The 20,595-nt window shown below is 45.3% G+C and overlaps 1 protein-coding gene across 1 annotated transcript in view; it reads left to right on the forward strand.

The window, feature by feature from the left end:
* Positions 1-20,595, forward strand: part of LOC135910324 (uncharacterized) — a 312,252-nt gene that overhangs the window by 12,499 nt on the left and 279,158 nt on the right. The gene's annotated exons all lie outside the window — the stretch shown is intronic.

Here is a 20,595-nt window from a genome sequence, read left to right on the forward strand (position 1 = left end):
TTTAATGATGCGAAATGCAGAGAGGTCGGCCTGAGGCACGTTCCTCTAGCCAGTTACTCTGCGTTGGGGGAAAGGGAAGAGGAAAAGAAAGAGGGAAGAAAGAGGCGCATGATGGGTGACGATGATGAGGGAAGCTGAAAAGCGTATAGTAAGTTATTTCGACTGCTGAAAGCCTACAGTCAAGATCTGTGCTTTTTTTTTTTAAAGTCAAGTGAGGTACGTCTGAATGGCCTTAAAATTCTATTTAACGTCTGACCAAGGTCCTAAAATAACGACCTCTGACAGAGGCGGATATGAATTTTTATAGACAGTACAATCCAGCACACGAATAATGAAATGCATCCTCCGTTATTACTGCTAATTCACCTCGAACGCCCGATGGCTTTGACACCTGCGAGCTCCCGTATTTCATTCGTACTGCCAAAGATGCACACTATTCGAGCCTGAATAGCTAGGTGACATCAGTGGCCGCCACTTGCTTTCCCCTGATAGTCTCATTGGTCGTAAGGTTGCGGCTGCTTAACGCGCATTCTTCTGGTAACGTGTTAGCCCCTGGAGCTTAAGCAGGAGCTTTCTTTTCTGTGGGGCGGGGGGGCAGTAGCACTTGCTTGTGTGGCTTTCACACCACTTAGCACTGATCGATCGCAGGCTTCCAACGGGTACCTGCTTCGCTTGTGGTGCCAACTAATTGCTTGAACGGTTCGTGTCGTTTCCCGCTGTCTGCGTAAAATGGAGAAAAATAATTCCTACTGCCTAAACGCAAAAAGGAAATCGTCACAAATTCTGCAAGGTCCCAGTGACGCGCAAATATTGACAGCGGTGTGTGTGGTGGCAAAGCCATGTTTTGCAACGATCTTACCAAGCGGAAGAGTGCGCCCTCTTTGATGACGAAGTTATGTTCCGCAATATTCTTTAACCATAAAACCATGAAGCAACGTCTTCCGCTGCATACCTCGCTTTGATTAGGCGTTCTGAGATGTCACTAATTTATTTCAATTTCCTACGCGATAAAAAGGAAAGATCGTAGGCTACAAGCGCCATTGCGTATTTTTAAGAAAGAGCAGGGATATATTTCTTCTATCTCAAACATCTGAAAGATGAAGCAGAACTGTAGTACCTTCGACCTATTCCTGTACTTTCTCTCGGTAATTGATCACATAAAAAAGTAAATATACAACCTTCCCCATGTGTAATAAAAAAACATACGTACACTTTCAAGAATTTTCCCACCAGATTCTCCTCTTGTTCACCAGCCCATTGCCACCTGTGTGGCTGGCGGAAAGATTACTTTCTTCTTCCGCATGTGAAATAGCTCCGCAGTCGATGAAAACAATCATGAGGTTCACAGCGATTGTCTTCTCTATACTGAGACAGGGTAACCAATAGTGCGATACGTTCTCTTAGCATGCAGAGTTCGAGTTCAGATACTAAAGTTTATCACATATGATGCCTACTTGCTCTTCCAGTTCGTGGTTGCCTTGGAAATAACAGATTGAATGTTCTCTTCATTGGTTTTGAGAATTGCGCACGTGTTTCGGCGGTGCCTTTTGCTTCTTTGCGCGGCTGCGGCACCATTGTTAGCGGAGGCGAACAATTTTATCGGGAATCGCGAAAACATTACAGTGCTCGCGTAAATGTCTTTCTTCTGCAGCTCCATCCACTCGACGATGAACGGTAGCGGTCTTTTTACGTCGGTTAAAAAATTTTCAGCTCAACTTTAGGCCTCCACCTTTGATTGTACTACCAAGAAAAGTAGCTGGCGTGTTCTGGCAGCATTATGCATGATTGGGTAATTGAAATTAGGGGCTCTTCATTCAATACCTATTGTTCGGAAATATTATTGATAATATTATTACTCCTGCCAAGGTACTTGATAGGACGAATGTGGCGCACCTAAATGGTTGACCGCGCATCGAATACAGGACTGAATTATTTGTGTGGCATTTCATGTGGTTGGTAATTTGGCGGGTTCATCGCTCCTGAAAAAAGGAAGCCTGCTAGGCTTGTTGCTACGCCAAGCAACTTCAACTTGAAGCTCCCAAGACAGCTGTTCGTTTTCTGTTATAAAATAAATTTTTCTTTGCCAGCCATGTCTCAGAAATGGCAGCTGTTCCTGAATGTGGTAGGATCTACCCAAAGCCTTACGTTCACCCTATGCGCAGCCTAATACCGCATTGTTTCCTTGTTCTTCGGGCCATGTGTCTATTTCTACGTTCTTTGCTTGATGGAAACATTTTTTTAATGAACTACTTCACGTGACACTGCATCTGAGGCCTGAGGCACGTTCCTCTAGCCAGTTACTCTGTGTTGGGGGAAGGGGAAGAGAGAAAGAAAGAGGGAAGGAAAATGCGCATGATGGGTGGCGATGATGAGGGAAGCTGAAAAGCGTATAGTAAGTTATTTCGACTACTGAAAGCCTACAGTCAACATCCGTGCTTTTTTTAAAACATCAAGCGAGGTACGTCTGAATGGCCTTAAAACTCGATTTAACGTCTGGCCAAGGTCCTAAATTAACGACCTCTGACAGAGGCGGATGTGAATTATCATACTGGGATATGTTTTGCACGGTTTCCGGATTCTTATGCTATATTGCACTGCGTGTGACCAATAGCACTAGGCGAGAGGGCCGAAATAGGCATTTGAAAGGGAGCGAATTTTATTTGTAGAGAAACAGGTAGAACTGCCTTAGCTTAAGTGCTTCAACCTGCTACTTTGGACTGGGGAACAGGCAAATAGAAGCAAAGATACCTGAACAATCATGATAGCAAGGAAAGGTGTGCGATAAAAATTTCTACGTAAACAGAGCACCATATTTCTCTCATAGTCTTCAGCCCAGTACGGTTTTGTAATGAAATTGTATCATGACCCGTGCTGTTAGCGCAGCACTTCTTTGTTGCCACTAAGCAGAAAAGAGTCCATAACCTGAGGTTCATGCCAGTATGCTGTGCAGACGTACAATATGGGCACTACTGTCTCTGGTACGGCACAGTAGTCGCAATTTGAGCGTTGCTGTCGTCTTCTGATGTGCCCATAGAAACTCATTGGCTTGGAATAGCTCCCAAGCTCTTAGCCAGTTTCACAGAATGGCACAAACCGCGATCTCACCAGGTTCTTCTTCTGCTAGCGTAATGTATGTCACTTATGTTCATTATTTCACTCTGTTATCACTGCTGCGATTTTGCTGTTGTTTTGTATTTGACAATGAGCCACAGTAGCAGATGACTTCTAATAACCAACCCTACATACAGAGACGTAAACAACGAAGGTATCCACTTCTATTGCTGTATTCCCCCCCTCCCTTCCCCCCTAAAACGCCCAATGACATTGACATGTGGAAGAGCTCTTGTTCCTATTTTATTTCCACAAATGCCCGCAAATGGACACGGGTTAGCTGTGTGACGTCAGTGACCACCACTGATTTTGGCCAAATGGATAGTTTTCGTAGGTCCAAGGATACAGCTCCTTAAGGCACGTTCTCCATGCAACACATTTGCCTCTGTGGTTCCTATAATAGTCTTTTCAGCAGCAGCATCCGCTTTTGCAGTTTCGAAAGCACTTAGGACCGATTGTAGGTTTCCAACAGGTGCCCTCTTCACAGCCAGTGCCGACGCATTCCTTAAACACCTCGTTCCGTCTCCAGCAGTCTGCAAAAAAAAAGTGATGGGAAGGATCACTGCTCCGTAATTATAAATTCACTGTTCCATTTATGCGAGATCACAATGACGCGCATGTATCACCAGAAGCCTGTCTCGTTGCGTACCCATACCATGATCATATTGACACGATCTATGCATTGTTTGTGTGGCAGATATTTGTATAATACTACTTCGACGCCTTCTTTAAGCATGATGCAGTGCCTCCAACTTTACTTCTCGCAATATCTACGCTTCATTCAGTTTTTTCCTTAAATTACGCATATGAAGGAACAATAAGAATTGGATAGTGGGCGTAAAAATAAAAAAAGCTTTCTGCGTACTCTTAGAAGATGTATTCTGTTGTCAGCAGGTTTAACGTAGGAAACTTTTTGAAAGATTATTGTTACTGTTGAAGCTATCTGATTTTTTTACACCTGAAATTGCTGCTCACCTGTTAGTTCCTATGGAGCAGGCTTTGTTTACCCACTTCTACACTGTTAAAGTAATTAACGTAATTGCAAGTGGCCAGTTCAGAGAACTGGGGGAGAACGTCCTATAAATAACATGATTTGACGACCCTGCCACACATAATGAAGAAGCGACTACGCTCGAGAAATAGCGAAAGCCAGTCCGCTATCGGAGAAGAGCAAGGGCTGTCTTGAATAAAGTTGGGTCATTCGTGCCAATAGCACTGGACACAAAACAAAAAGTCTGAACGACAGCCAGGTAAAGTCAGATATCAAACCTTGCATTTCCAATAGTTCTATTTGCAACAAGGCACCATAATGATGTCATCATCTGCCACTTCAGCAGGTTCCCGAAACTATTTCGGTGGATGTTGGGAACCAAGGTGCATTTTTCGCAATAGTATTATTACGCTAAAAGTGTTCGTAAGAACATGTGCCAACAAATCCCGATATCACACGTAAATCTGCCACTTGGCCGACTTGGCGCCCAACGGAATGATGAAGTAGATTTGGAGGACTGCCGGCATTGAAGCGCTAGGCCAACGTCGCAGACAGCAAAGAGAGAACGTAAGCTGCTCCTGGGCCCGGACCGGTGGTGACCTCGGAGACTTGAGGAAAGGCGAGAGGGGGGGGGGGGAGGGGGGTTGACATCGACGACACAGCCGCTCTTTTTACGGCCGGTTTCGGTTTCAAGGAGCCTGCCGAGGGTAACTCATTGTTCCCATAGCACCCATTTGAAATTCACTATTGAAAATTTATTCGTGGAGATAGGCAGTGTCCAGGATGGGCTACAAGGTACTCCTTTGCTAAAGCTACCTATTGTTGATAATTAGAAACTTAATTGCCGTAACTTCGCTAATTACGCGCGTAATTGCGGAAATTGCTCTGTATCTACAGGCTACCAATCCGTACACTCGAATGGTAAGCACAACGTTACCGTGATTAATATTTTTCTAATTTTAAACATTTGGAGCAGCTAAAGAAAAGCACGCTGCATAGCACCAAAGGCACAAAGCACTAGAAGTATACCCGGCAGAACCCTGGTCTTCCTGACGTAGACTCTTGGTGGTATACAGTCACGTTGCCGGTCTTCATATATGAAAAATATCTAGGAGACTCGCCACAGCCATAAAACATTTTCTATAGAACATTGTGTTTTTTTCTTGTAATGGGTTTCGATCATTGAACATCGTACGAGGCTAACAAAACATTTTACTTACGCTTCCCTTGACGCGACGGCCAGACTCTCCTGTAGTTCGAGAGGCTGTTACCACCTCCGTGCGCTGCGAGCAGGTCTCTTTCTCCTTCCACAGGCAACAAGAGACTGCAAACGACCAACACAGTTGCAACGCAGCTAATAAGCTTCATCTTCGTACTAAGAGTCCCTATGGTTCCAACAACAAGGGCGAAATTGTAAGCGTTGTCTTTGTGCACAGGGTCTGGATACTGGAGTATCTCGCACTGCCTACTTGCTCTAGTCTAATTTCTGGCTTCCTTGTGAGTACTAACCTGAAACTATTCTCGCTAAAATACAACTACTTTGCTAGACGTGCTTCAGCGGTACTTTTTGCGGTTTCTTTAAGAACGCGGCGTCATTGTCCCAGCCCTGGATCAGAGTTCGGCGAACAATTCTTTCGAAAGCTGTGACATGTCAAGCGGCTGCGCGTATAAGAAAGAAACTCGCCATTTGTGAAGTCTAGACTGCAAGCGTTAAGCTCTTGTTCACTGTGTTCCCGACGATGCTATAGCCAGTTCACGTACCGATTTTCTGTTTCACGACGCAACGCAGAAAGAACTTGTCGCCTCTTTCTCTTTCTAGTGGTTGCATCGTTCAGTAGAAGTGCAAACGTCGGTATGTTATGGCGTCTGTTATGATGGCGTCTGTTATGGCGTATGTTATGACGTCGGTTAGGGTATGGCGTCGTAGCTCGCTCCCGTAGTGTTAACAATACTTTTACGGAGACATTGCAAGTATGTAAAAACTATAGTTACAATATATATACAGGATGAGTCAGAATAGCTAAGATGGCTGACCACCAACAACACGCAGCAGCGAGCGTCTCCGATCTTCTTCTTCCTCGCTCTTCTCTCATCCTTCCGTAACAGGGCCCCCGGGAGGCGAAGCGCCATCTTGGCGCACGGCAGGCGAAGAATTGCGAGAGAATTATGGCTTCAGCCGCGAAACATGCATGACGTCAACAGGCGTCTGACTTGAGGATGCATCAACGTGTAGCAGCGAAATCTCCTAATTGACGTCGTTAATTTGGCCTAGGACTTCGTAAGGCCCTGTGTAGCGAGAAAGAAGCTTCCAGGAGAGGCCAACCCGATGATATGGTGACCAGAGGAGCACCCAAGCACCTGGGGCGAACTTAACATCGCGATGCCAGTGGTCGTAACGCTCTTTCTGCATATGCTGTGAGGCTAATAAACAAGATTGGGTGACTTGACGTGCCATGCGAGCACGACAGATGACTTCACGAGCGTACTCAGTTGCAACACGTGGCACATGAGAGGATGGTGTCAAACGGCAGTGTGGCTCGCGACTATACAATAGAAGAAAGGGTGAATATCCTGTGGTGTCACGTCGCTACGAGTTATACGCGAACCGCACGTAAGCCAGCGTGGCGTCCCAGTCGCGGTGATCGTTGGAGACGTACATTGACAGCATCACCGTGATTGTTCGGTTGAGACGTTCTGTAAGACCATTCGTTTGGGGGTGGCAGGTGGTGGACAGCTTGTGCACAGTGGCAGAAGAGCGGAGGAAGTCGTCCACAACTCGAGACAAGAACGAGCGGCCGCGGTCTGTAAGTAACTGTCGAGGTGCACCATGCTGGAGAATGACGTGGTGAAGGAGAACATCGGTGACGTCAGTTGCGTAACTAGTCGGCAACGCGTTTGTTATCGCGTAGCGTGCCGCATAATCAGTAGCGACGGCGATCCACTTGTTCCCTCTAGTCGTTGCCGGAAAAGGGCCAAGCAGGTCAAGCCCTACGCGAAAGATAGGTTCAGAGGGAACTTCAATGGGATGGAGTCGTCCGACAGGTGCCAGGAGTGGTTTCTTCCGGCGCTGATACAATTCGCAAGTTGTGACATAACGACGCACAGAGCGCAGAGACCCGGCCAGGATAGCTAGCGTCGTACGTGGTCGTATGTACACAAAACTCGAAGGTGTCCCGCCGTCGGTGCATCGTGAAGTTGTTCTAGAACGACGGGTGGCAGATGACGAGGAAGGACAAGCAACAACTCAGGGCCGTCAGGGTTGCTATTGCGGCGGTAGAGGATGCCGTCATGCAGCACGAACATGCGGCACGTGCCGTCGGTGCTGCCAGATTGCACTCCGGCGATGGTGGACTGTAGGGATGCGTCGCGTTGTTGTTCAGCGCGCATGCCGTTCATGCCAGTCAATGCCATCACGCAGGCAACCTGATCATGCGCGACAAGATCGGCAAGATCCACGCGGTGACGCGAGAGGCAGTCAGTGCCCTTGCGGAGGCGTCCAGTCTTGTAATGGACACTAAATGAGAAGTCCTCCTGGAGCCGCAAAGCCTAGCGAACAAGCCGTCCAGTCGGGTCCCTTAGGAAAGACAGCCAGCAGAGTGCGTGGTGGTATGTGACGACCGAAAACGTGCAGACGTACAAGTATGTCCGGAACTTGGCGACAGCCAAAACTAAAGCCAAGCACTCCCGCTCGGTGATGGAGTAATTTCTTTCGGCAGGTGACAGCAGGTGGCTGGCGTAAGCTATCACGCACGCCGTACTATTCTGGTGTTGGGCGAGAACAGCGCCGATGCCATAGCCGCTTGCGTCAGTGTGGACTTCGGTCTGTGCAGACGGATTCACGGAACGAGCTGTATTCATGCCGGAGGAGCACGGTAATTCTGCAGTTTGACGTGTCTTTCGTATGCATAAGACCGTCAACAGCCGAGCTTAAGCACCAAATGCGAATGGAAAATGACAAGCTCGTCCCTATAAAAGCATGGTTCAAGAGTCACTGTCTTCGTAATACTGACATTTTTAGAATAACGAGACTCAAGTATGTCCGTGATGCATGAAAACAGTGGAAATCTTCCTTCAAATGCTGTTCACACAACTGCACCAGCAGTCTTTGGACGCATGCCATTGGGCACCCAGAAATACCTATACGTGTCCAGAAACTCATTTTGAAGGATTAGCCTTCAAACTGATAAAGGTACTCGCTGCTTCAAGTGCAAATTTAAGAAGAGGCTATGTTGAATGATTAAGCCATTGTCTTGCTATAAAGGTTACCATAGTGCTGTCATACCATCATATGGGAAAGAGGCGGATGAGGAATAGATCTAGTGACCTCGTGCTTTGACGCATAACGCTGAGTAGCCACTGATCCAATGTGAAAAGTAAGCATTACAACTTATGTTATCACAGTGGTACGCTAGCGCATACTTTAACGTTTGGCGATAATATGCAACCGTACCATATCACACTATACAACCAGCGAGAAAGAATCAAGCGATCCAAACCTTAAGGTTAACAGCGATGTCATGCAATGTAATGAGGCACCAATCGCGGAATTTCTACAATTGACAACAGAAACATCTACGGCAGCAACATCTTTTTTTTTAATATTGATACAATGGGTTCGGTGACATTCCAGCGACAAGCCGATTTTTCTTAAATATTGACTAGTAATACATGTGCCAAGCGTTTCTCTGAACTGTACTCACACCTGCCTTGAGTAGCCATAGGTGGCCTGGAGAACATTGTTCATAAATAAATGATTGAAAACATATAACACCCGCGATCTCCGTTATTAGGCAGCACATGTTTTAATCTTGCACACATCTGCAAAACAGGCAGTGATGTGGAGCGGACTCTATGCAAAATTTTTTATTCATTTTTCAGTCCTGTTAAGAGCCCACATGCAGCTTACAATAAGCTCAGCCTGTTGCGTACAGGCGGATAAAGACCATTTTTCCACGCTGAATGTAATGCATATACTAGCAGCTAACACCTTTGGCACAGCACTTTGCCCGGGGCGAAGGGATTCCGGGGTTATACTGTTTTTATTTCAATATTATTATAGGCGAATTCCATCCAGCTGGGAGGCATCCAGTATCTAGCCGAAAATGGGGACCAACTTTAGGCAGTGTCTCAAAACGCTAACTGTCACAAGGAAGGGAATGCGAGAAACAGGCTCGTGGTGCACGTGCCAAACAATTCAAAGAGCGATTTTCGCGCCAGAGGAGCATGCATTGAAGCGAAAACTACGGGCCATACCTGAAGGCAATGTAGTCTGACACAGCGTCTCAAAGCGCTAGCCGCCAGGAGGAATGAATCCAATAATCCAGCCCATCACCCGAGCACCAGGCGTTTCCAAGAGCGACTGTTGCATCAAAGGAGCATATGCGCAATCATATCCTTATGGTTGGGGAATTGGTCTGTTGCGCTTGAATAGAAGTATGATCCCACAATTAGTCACGCTTTTCTTTATAGCGTTATAGGCGTACTTCACTCACTTTAGAGGGATCTAACTAAGCACAAGAGTTGTGGTGAGCGTACGCGAGCTCTGCAATTTGTGCAAGAAGTCACAAGCTTTCAAAAGATACGGCGCGTCGAAACGACATGTTGATAAGTTATAGTAGACAAGGATCGCCCGTAGAGAATAAGTGAAGCTGTTAAAGTTGCCTTTTTCATTGCAGTAGCATGTTCGCACTTAGTTTCCGCTTTGCTATCGTTATTGTCCCTTTGTCTTTGGGTAGAAGAATACATTATTTGGACAGGCGGTGAAACACACCAAGCGCAAATAGACGAACGCTCACAGAAAGAAGACAGCAGGCTAACGCCACTTCTTGCAACATCAGCACCAGTACCGAGAGGCCACGCAAGGGGCACTACCAGCTGTTTTATTTGCCTTCGAATTCACGGGAAGGCATATCTAGAACTGCCACCTCTGGAAATGTTAAAACTATAATGACAAATGGTTTTCAATTTCATGTCCCTACTTTGCTGTTCCCTTGCCTTACGCGTACCCTAATATCCTGCAATTGATATTGTTACCCTTCGCCGTAGCAGAGAAGTAGCCGAACCAATAAAATGGGACTTCACGCTGCAATGGTCAGACTGAAAAGGGGAAGTTAATCATCGATAATGAGTGTGCAGTCATCCCAACTGAACAGAAGGCTGTAGGGAAAGCGGGGTGAATGGCAAGTGCAGGCACCCCACCGATTTATTGTTAGGGTAATTGATAACTTCCGCCGAGCCACGGGAGACGAATACCTGCATGCGTGTGATCTTGTGGGTGACTTACGCCACAATCCTCATCATTTGCTCATTTCATAAGCTTTGTACAGAGCGCTTCCTGGTGCAGCAGGCAGTGGTTCTTCTGAAATTGCATGCCACGGCATACCTAAACAATGCAAAGGCTCTGTTTCTCTTCACCAATAACAGTCGGGTCTCATCTGCGCAGGCACCTGCGGGCTTTTCACACTGCAGGATGAGTTTCTCGACGACGTTTCTCCCTTTGTTCTTCTGTGCACTGAATAGAGCCCTGCAAGTATCGGGGTAATACGGAATTCGAATGTATGCAAGCAACTCAGCTGTGTCCTTGATGCGTGTCCACTTACCCAAAACCCGTTGTTGCATTTCCGCATACCTTGTAAAGAGTGCAGCGCATAAACGTAAACATTGCATAACGCTAAAGTAGTTACCTTTGTGGTGCCTAAAATTGCTTCAGATTACACGTTAAATACAATGAAAATAAGCGCAATTCTGCGTATACTTTTTAATTCTCTATAACAATCAATTAATCGTTTCACGATAGCGTTGCTGCACCTACGTAGATTCCAAAACTCGAGTTTCATCTGCACAATATTTTAGCTATTAGTCCAAGGTTTCTTTTCTTAATGTTACCCCTTACTGATAACTAAGCCACACAAAAGCATCGCACTTAGACTGTCGTTTCGTTTTTCGTTTATTTTTGTTTTTTTTGTTTCCCAATCCTTTTGTTATGTTCACCAGTAACTTGTATAACCAAACTTGCTTCGATATAGAACAAACTTACAGAAGCTCGACAAAATTTTTCGAACTGGGAACCTTAGCATGGGAGGCCTAGAAAGCACAATGTGTTTGAATTACGCTTCTCTTCACTCCAACTCTTCTTCATCCGCCAATTTTTACTTTAGAACACAGCAGTGGAGGAAGCGGTAGTCTGGGGTCTAGAACTTTGCTACCTCATGCAAGATAAGAATTGAAAGCTGGGCGAATTGGCGTGCATTGATTGCTGGCTATTGCGCAACAGAAAAACAACGGACAAGGACGAAGTGAATACGAAAAGCGCTGATTCTTAACTACATCTATATTAAGAAACAAACTAGACACCAAAAATACTAAATGTTCTAGATATACTGAACGATTTTCAGGAGATTGCGAGCTGACAACTGAGAGTGTTTGTTCGCTGGATCAAGACCTGTTAGCAAACGTAAAGATAAGTGGCTGGGATTGTCTTTTCCACCGTTAAGTAAGAACCGTTGCTAAGGCCCCGCCGTACAAGTAGCTGGCACGCGCTTCTGTTTCTTTCTCACCTAAGATGCACGCCGGGTAAAAATACGGTGCATGGACAGGGCACTTTCGTTCATCTTGTCCCGTTACTCTGTCTGCAATTGTTTGTACGTTTATTCAGCCAGAAAGCTATTTACGGTGCGCTCCAGCACTCTAAGAACCTCTGGTTTCCACAGCTGCAAACCTTCCATGACGAGATATACATGCGCACGCTCAGCTCTGCTTTCTGTAAATATATCAGGCCGTTCCTCTCGGATCGGCGTTCTCGTAACTTTATTCACATTTGAAGATGCGCTTATGAACGCGGGACAAGACTAAAAAGGAGGACCGGACACGTGCGCATTTTTAAGGAGGAACCAGTACCCATTCGCCCAATATGCCTAGGAAGGGAACCCTCCCGCCCCTGCATGGTGTATGATCTACAATCACTACGCTGCAGCTATTACACGTGGCGTACAATAGAAAGGCACGCTCTAAAGCTTCTAGGAAATTCTCTTTGTTCAAGCAGACAAGTCTACAAAGGAGCGACAGGTACGTGTGCTTTATTGTTTCGCTGACGATGAAGGACTCCGACATTTTCTTTGAAGTGTCTAAAAAGAACATCTCGATTGACATTTCCACCGCAACACAACGTTAGTAGACAAGAAGCATTCCTGCAAAGGTCTTTATTGTAAATCGACGAGGTAATTTCTATTGACGTATCGATGAAAAGCAAGCCATCATTAATAAATTCGTTTTTTTTTTCTGCTATTCTTACCCGCATAATGTCTCCGTATGCATTTATTGTCTCGTTTCTTTCGGCCGAACTTACCTTTCTACAGGACAGCATATGGCATGATTAACGATTAAAATCTTTCATGCGTCAGCAGCATCTTGTTTATTCCCTTTGGTCAGACCTTTTGAACGAACACATTGCCTGCGTAATTTAAAGTTGTATGAAATCGCTATGTCTATTTCAAGTTCCTCACAAAAACAGACCTCCCTCATTATTTTTATCCAGAAATAACCGCCCACCATGGGGGCTTCCCACCATGTCATTATCCATTTTGTGCGTCAATATTTCTTTCATTATCGCAACACTTCTCTACATTCAATACTGTTTCCCAGTATTAGTAGCCAGCTCAAGAAATCTGCACTAGTTTGAATTTTTGTGCAGAGAAAGCAGGTGTTCTAAACACGCCTAATTGTATAAAGAAGACGTTCATGTCGATTTAGAAAGGGAACTGTCCTTGATTTTTTTTTCTTTAAAAAAGTGTATATTCGGTTCGCACTGGACTAGGCGAGCCTACTGTTCACCCCTCTCTTTCCTCTCTTTCCTCATACAGTTTCGCACTAAGCATTTTTGGGCCCATCACATAGAGCGAAAAGTGTATCGTGTACCCTGCAGTTTTGTTAGCCAGTTTGCTGGCACACTGCTCGTAGCATTGTTGGCCATTAACAGGCCTGCAAGCCGGTTTCTCAAAAACATGGTTACGATTAGTACTTAGTCCCTCACTGCGATGCTTACGAATGCAAGTGTCTTCATTCATCACTTACGCTGAACTGTAACACAACGCCACTTTCAGATGACTTTAACAGCGCGTGGTCGACACCCTAAATAACATTCACAATTTGGCAAGAGGCAGCAAATGTGGCGTAGCACTAATTACAAAAAAAAACTAAGCTCGTCACGGAACAATAATGTTCCTTTCATACAGGGCTTGTCCCGACTCATTTTGCGAATGGATGATTTTACGAATGAGAAATGACAGATGTCCTGCCTCTTGTAAAAACAATTGTTCCTGAAGCTGCAGTGAGGGATAACGTATTTCTGTCGTCAATACTTCGTGTGGTCTCTGCGTATGTCCCAGACTGTGCGCAAACCGCAAAGCCGGAGTATCATGTTCATATCCTTTGTGTACGCCCACATATCCACATAGGCAATTACCGTTTTTTTGTGTGTGTGTGGCACAGATTGACAATAGAACGTTTTTGAAGAGTTCTTTTGAAATCACGTAATAACACCTGCGCGTGTCATGAAAATAAAGACATTGTGGATGTTTTACCCAATACAGAACTCCATATGTCACATCAAGACAGGCGTCTACGGTACACGGGCAAAAGCTTGTTCATCATAACCACCATAGTTGCCTTTCTCTACGTTTTATCTTGCTTATTTTCCCTTCACACCAACTACTATGAGCCAACTACAGAACATGAGAATTCATGAAGGTACATTGGGGATTTTCCAGCAGGAAATCTCACTCTCTTTCACACAATCATTGGTGACTACACCTTTGAAGTGTTAGGAAAAGAAAGGGCGTCTACTTTTTGCAGTGACCTAATCTCAGCCTCTTACTAGTATGCAACTGTAAAAGTGCATCAAATTATTTATTATCAATGGAAATACTAGCTGCCGCTCATCTTGCTGGCTTAATATGGTTATCTTCATATTATCTTGAATAAGGAAATTGTAACAATTAAATAGCAATTCCTGATCATGTCGCCCTTTCTCAGTTGTCCGAGTGGCCCTATGCATGCGTTGTCCGCGCGATTCGCTAGACGTGTGCTGGTGATGATAAAAACGGAGCAGTATCAAGCCGAAGAAATTCTTGCATTACACTAGCCTCGCTTTCATCGCTGAATTTGGTGCGTAGGCATCAACGCCATTTGTGTGATAGCCCCGCACAAAAACGCAACGCGTTACGCCGCGCCATCTCTCCTAACGGGGTCTCGAATCCGCAACATTGATGCCTTCAGGTAGCACGTGTGGGTTTATTGACTAGATTGCCTTCACCCAAAAAGATCTCGTTCTCGTGATGCCTGCGGCAGAAAGTATGTTCCACGTCCGCCGCCAAGGTCTGTGAGTGGTGGCGCTGGTTAACACTCCCAGAGTTCTACTAGGAAACATAAATACCCAAGAAAGTTGGTGGGGAAACGGCGCCACGGTAGCTCAATTGGTAGAGCATCGCACGCGAAATGCGAAGGCTGTGGGATCGTTCCCCACCTACGGCAAGTTGTTTTTTCATTCACTTTCATTTCCATTAATTTATCGTTTCCTTATTTCATTTATTAAGCACAAGTAATTTCCCCTATATTGTCCTCGGTGTCAGTCTTTGTTGGCTTCTTATGATATGACTAATAAAACTCAGGCCCTATGGGTTATTCCCAAAGTTCTTTTTATGTTTCATGAGAATTAAGCTCTCCGGACCTCGCCGATTTTCTAGCTGTTTCAGCGGGGCGTGAGCGGGGAGACATACAATTCGGAAGACGTTGGTCAAAGACACTGATCTTCCGAAAGAACATGCCTCAAACGTAAATAAGATCCCTTATGGGTCTTTCAATTTTGAAACATGCTCACCTCGTGCTATGTGTGCTTCAATATCGCTTAAGCGATGTTTCTGCTACGAACCTTGTATGGAAAATTCAGCTTCAATCATTCGCGTGATGAGATCAATGAAGAAAAAGTAACGGTAGGTATGAATTATTACCTTGCTTCAATAATTACTAGCGTCGATGCGTTTTAGGTAGAAATTAGACATACCGTAAAATAGTTTGCTTTGTTGACTTAAAACTCATTACCTTTGGATTTTCTGCCCACCAGCCATTTCGTGTACCGGGATCTTGAAAGCATTCCCTGATATACAAAATGCGTTTACATAAGGGGAGTAACTGCGTGCGGACGCAAGCCTGTCTATGACGACGGCTGGAAGACGATGACAATTCTGACGACGACGCCGTTAGTCGGACAGAGATAGCAATGCCATGTCAACCGATGCTTTTGTGGGTACCAGCGCAGATGCGTTCCAAGTTTTACTATTACCTCGACCGGCACTCAAAGGCGGTGCAATGTCACGTCGCGTCCACGCAGTGCTAGGTAATATAAGGAAATGGCTGAAAAATGCTGGCCGATGCCGAATGCTGCTTGGTCTTACACCGTGTCTCAGAGCGCTAGCTGCCATGAAGGAAGATTACGGCACGTTGTCCATTTTAAAAGCAACTTCCTGCGGCGTGGCGTGATGCACACAGGCAATGGAAGTGTTCGCTACTATACGCGCATGCTCTTCATGCTCTTCGCGCCTAATTTAGGCACGCAAGAGACTCTCGTGCATAAGGTATCACGCTCGTGCTACGGAATGGGACGCAGGAGCCAGTCGTCTCAAAACGATCGCTGGTGTTGGCACGAGAGACGTATACACGCGAACAGGATTATAAGGTAGTGACTTTACTATTTTCGCGGAGTACCCGTTGTTACTCACGGAGGAAACTCGAGAGGCTTCAGAAGGTGTTCGTAGATTCTTGAGGTGCGATGTTCTTTCTGGAACATTCTCTAGATAACTAATAAATCCGTACGAAATGCATTATGTCCCTGTTTACGATAAGGATGGTGTCCCATATAATTTCGTTATATGCCTCGGCCTGCATTGAGTACGGCAATCACGGACGACTGGGCACCATAATATTGTTGATGGCAGACCTGTGCGCGAATATTTTTCCGGTGTCCGATTATGCCGAAGTGAAGAAAATCCACGACGCATGTTGCGGAGTAGGTTTGCCAATTGGAACCTTTGCTAAGCATGCCAGAATTATAATAAAATGTAGTCACCCAACAGCGCCTGAAGGTTCATCGTAGCATAATATGTTGTACTTTTCTTAATTTGTAAGCACTGCTGCGTGCAGGGCAATAAAAATAAAAGGTGACGGCGACCTAATGGTGATTGAACGTGTTCCTGTGGGTGGGCAGCGCAACCCGGACGAAGGACGAGAGGAAGTACACGATACACAATACTTCCTCTCGTCCTTCGTCCGGGTTGCGCTGCCCACCCATAGGAACATGTTTTATTCACCAACTAGCCCAGCTTGCCGTGCTAATAATGGTGACATCATCAGTCTGTTGCGCTGGGAAGCAAGAATTCGGTCCCAGCATCAGGCAAGTTGTTGTTGTTGTTGTTGCTGCTGCTGCTGCTGCTGTTGTTGTTGTTGTTGTTGTTGTTGTTGTTGTTGTTGTTGTTGTTGTTGTTGTTGTTGAGGCCGAAACAATGCGAGACGAAAACGTTTCTATCTACGTAACAACCGCAAGCTGCTCGGAATTCAGCAAGGAATGCTTTGGGATAGTGTTTGCAGCAGTATTGTTGTCTGTTGTCACCAAATGGGTTGAGTGCTCATCTTTAGCTGACCCGAAACCACCGATAGTAGCCCGAACGAGCATACAGGGATAAGTACGCCATGACACCCCTTCCCCTTCCCACCTAATGTCTAGGTCTCACCCCTCAGAACGTCCGCTCACGCTCGCGAGTGGAGAGAGGAACATCACGTTAAATGCGAGCTGCGTTTATTCGACTCCAAGGAATCAGTTATCATCAAGAAGGGTCTCTGAATTTGGGCAGCCCTTTCTCTTGCAACGCCTTATTGTGACGATACGAAAAGCGGGACATATTCAAAGCCCTTCTATGCCGACGAAACCACCGTGGAAAATTCCTCCGATATCCATTGTCACTTTCGTGTCTGGGTTCAAGAGCAAGAGAAATACTCTTGGTCCAGCGCAGTCAAATTTTGCAGTGGAGCATGAAACACCAACTACATGACCCACCGCCACATTTACACTGATGGCTCCGTTACACCTACAGTATCTCCCATCGGTGTGGGAATTCGGTCTGCGAGGGTTACCATATTTGCCACTTTCAGTCACCGCACTTCAGCTACAGCCACTGAACGTGCTGCACTGCGGGCAGCTTTGATGTACATCATCGACCAGACAACTGCGTTCGTGTTGTCCACTTCTCTACTCTTGTGTGCTGTCTGCACGCTGAGCCTTGGATCATCTTCACCGACTCGAGAGCGACCCTGCAGTCCATGACGTCGCCATGCATGCAGGAACTACTCGTAATGGACATCAGACGCCTATGTAATAAAGCCTGTTAACTGCACTACCTGTAGTACGGTAGCTAGCTGGACGAGTCGGTACATCTGCATTAGTGTTACAGCGCGCACTGAAAACATGGACACAAAAGAGAGACGAAACACGAGCGCTCGTGTTTCCTCTCTCTTCTGTGTCCGTGTTTTAAGTGGGTGCTGTGAGTAACATTGAAACTGCATGACAGCGTTGGTCTGCAGTTGTTACCAGGCCACAGCGCAATACAAGGCAACGCTCAGGCTGACAGCGCGGCCGAAGCTGGACACGACACTTCGAGAGAAATGGTTCAGTTACCTTTCTCGAGAAAAGATGCGGCGACACTGGTATCTGCCCATGCTTGGTGTTTCCAGTATTCCCTCTGGACCGATGCCAGCTACCAGTAAGGACCCTGATACAAAACAGATCCATTCTGTGACTTTTACATACCGCGAGGTCCCAATAGCCAAGACCAAGCATGTCTTCACCGCATAAGACTGAACGTGGTTTAGACAAACTACTTCATGTGAAAGATTCAGCTCAAAGACTCGCCAATGGGCTCGTCGTGTAACGTCCCTGAAGAGCTGCAACATGGTCTGCGCGAAAGCTGCCGCTACGCATGAGAGAGAGAGCGAGTCTTTGTAGATGACACTACACCTTCAACGAGACTCGAGCTTAGCACTAAGGCACAATATTGGCCCATGGCAAAGCATCACCTGTGCGTCACATGCCAGGAAGGTGCTGCTGGCGCTCTTGAACGCTGCCAGCTTTAACGAAACTTTCTAAATTATCTACAGTGTGCGTACACACACAAACACACACACACCCACGCATATATATATATATATATATATATATATATATATATATATATATATATATATATATGTATGTATATATATATATACACGCAGGACCCGAGGACCCGCAGGCACTCAGGACCCGAGTAACATATGCAGCAAAGGGACGACGAAATTTTTGGAAGACTAATTTACTAAACGTTGTCGGCTGGTGGACCAGCCTTCGTCAGAGTACAGCCCTCAGAACATTTAGTAAATTAGTCTTCCAAAAAGTTCGTCGTCTCTTTCCTGCATATCTATCTATCTCTATCTATCTATCTATCTATCTATCTATCTATCTATCTATCTATCTATCTATCTATCTATCTATCTATCTATCTATCTATCTATCTATCTATCTATCTATTTATCTCTCTCTCTCTCTCTCTCTCTATATATATATATATATATATATATATATATATATATATATATATATGCTCACACAATGCAGCTAAGTGTGTGTGTGTGTGCTTGTGGCAGGGAGAGAGAGAGAGACTATGTGCTGTTAAGTGTTTATGGCTGCATATATCATGATCATCAGTCAGCAGATGGAGCATGATATCAGGCTAACAGCCAGGCTAGCAACTCTAGCATATCGTTAAAGCTTGTTTCTCTCTCTCTTGAAGTCTGCTTTTTCTAGAACTCCAGTTTCAGCCAATAACACATTATACGCCTATGTTTCCTTCAACAGGCAAAACGTATATTGTATTTGGTTTTTAGCTCTAGGGCTAGAGTTTAAATGTAATCTGCTCTGGAGAAGTAGTGGGCATATGAAGCACAAGACAGTTTTAGCCCCCAATTACACCTGCCGTGGTTGCTCAGTGGCTATAGTGTTAGGCTGCTGAGCACGACGTCGCGGGATCGAATCCCGGCCACGGCGGCCGCGTTTCGATGGAGGCGAAAACACCCGTGTACTTAGAGTTAGGTGCACGTTAAAGAACCCCAGGCAATCGAAATTTCCGGAGTCCTCTACTACGGTGTGCCTCATAATCAGAAAGTGGTTTTGGCACGTAAAACCCCATATTTTTTTTTTATTCCCAATTAAGAGACGTGGCTCCCGCTGCGCAGTCACCACAGCTGGTGTCGAGTACTTATACAAGATGAATAAAGCCTGCGACAATGTAGATTATGCACACCAAACCTTGAGGACATTGCCGTCATGCGTGTTGTTTATGAACTTGTCCTGTCTTGTATAATCTATACCTGTCAGGGAGAATCCTGTGGCAGTGACCATACACGGTAGCATGAGCTTTGCTAAAGAAATAATCGGTTCGTGAATGCTTACGCTAATAAGTGGCAAAAATTAAGGGCATGAATTGGGGCGAGCTTGTAATTAATAGCACAGTCTTAAGGTAGTGTATAGATGCTCTCCTTGGCATTGTCTTCAGTGTGAGCTACCGAACACACTTGAATCAACTCAAAGTCGTGCAGCCATGACTAATTTTTTTTAGTATTGATATTGGGTCAAGGCTTGTGAGCATAAACCACTTGCTGGCCGTACTGACATAGAAACACTAAAGAGAAGCAGGTAATTACCTATGCAGCCACACAGGCCTTGCCAAAGCTGTTTATCATGCCTCACCACGAGATCGCCACTTACCTGAGCTCACCTTGTTTTTTAGTTGTGACAAGAGCACACGACTGGAGCGTTCTGCCCACCGACGCTGTGCGGTGCTCTGACCTGCATCATTTCAAACCGCTCCTCAAGTTTTCGTTTTACTGAAATAAGCCTGTCCCTCATGCAATTCCACAGCTCTTGAGCCTTTTTAGAACCGTAAACAGATAAATCATGGCACGGAAGACGACGAAATTAGTAATTTTCTGTCTTGGTCTACAGCTTCTGCTTCTAGCTTAGCTTTCCGTGTAAATAGGCGTGACTTGAGCAGGTCAAAATCTGGTCGAATGCAGATGTATGGACTGAGAAAATGAATCTACATTTTAAGAAACCATATTCAAGTAAAACATGTGCGTATGTGAAACGTCGATTAGCTTGCTTCTGAATAAAGTGGGTCTTTGCTAAATTATCGTAATGTCATCATCAACAAATTTTTCTGTAGTTCCTTTCAAGTTTAGCTGTGTTCGCCATTGCCAATCTGCGGAAGCTTGAAAATTATTAAATCAATAAACTTTTCGGGCGAACGAAAACTGGTTCCATAACGGCAGGAAATTCACTCTCAAAGGTTATTCTTTTCTCTCTCTCTGTGCATCTTGAACGCTGCTGTTTTTTCTGATGAATATTATGAGTATTG

Source organism: Dermacentor albipictus, chromosome 8, assembly GCF_038994185.2.
Source record: "Dermacentor albipictus isolate Rhodes 1998 colony chromosome 8, USDA_Dalb.pri_finalv2, whole genome shotgun sequence".
NCBI classification, from domain to species: Eukaryota; Metazoa; Arthropoda; class Arachnida; order Ixodida; family Ixodidae; genus Dermacentor; species Dermacentor albipictus.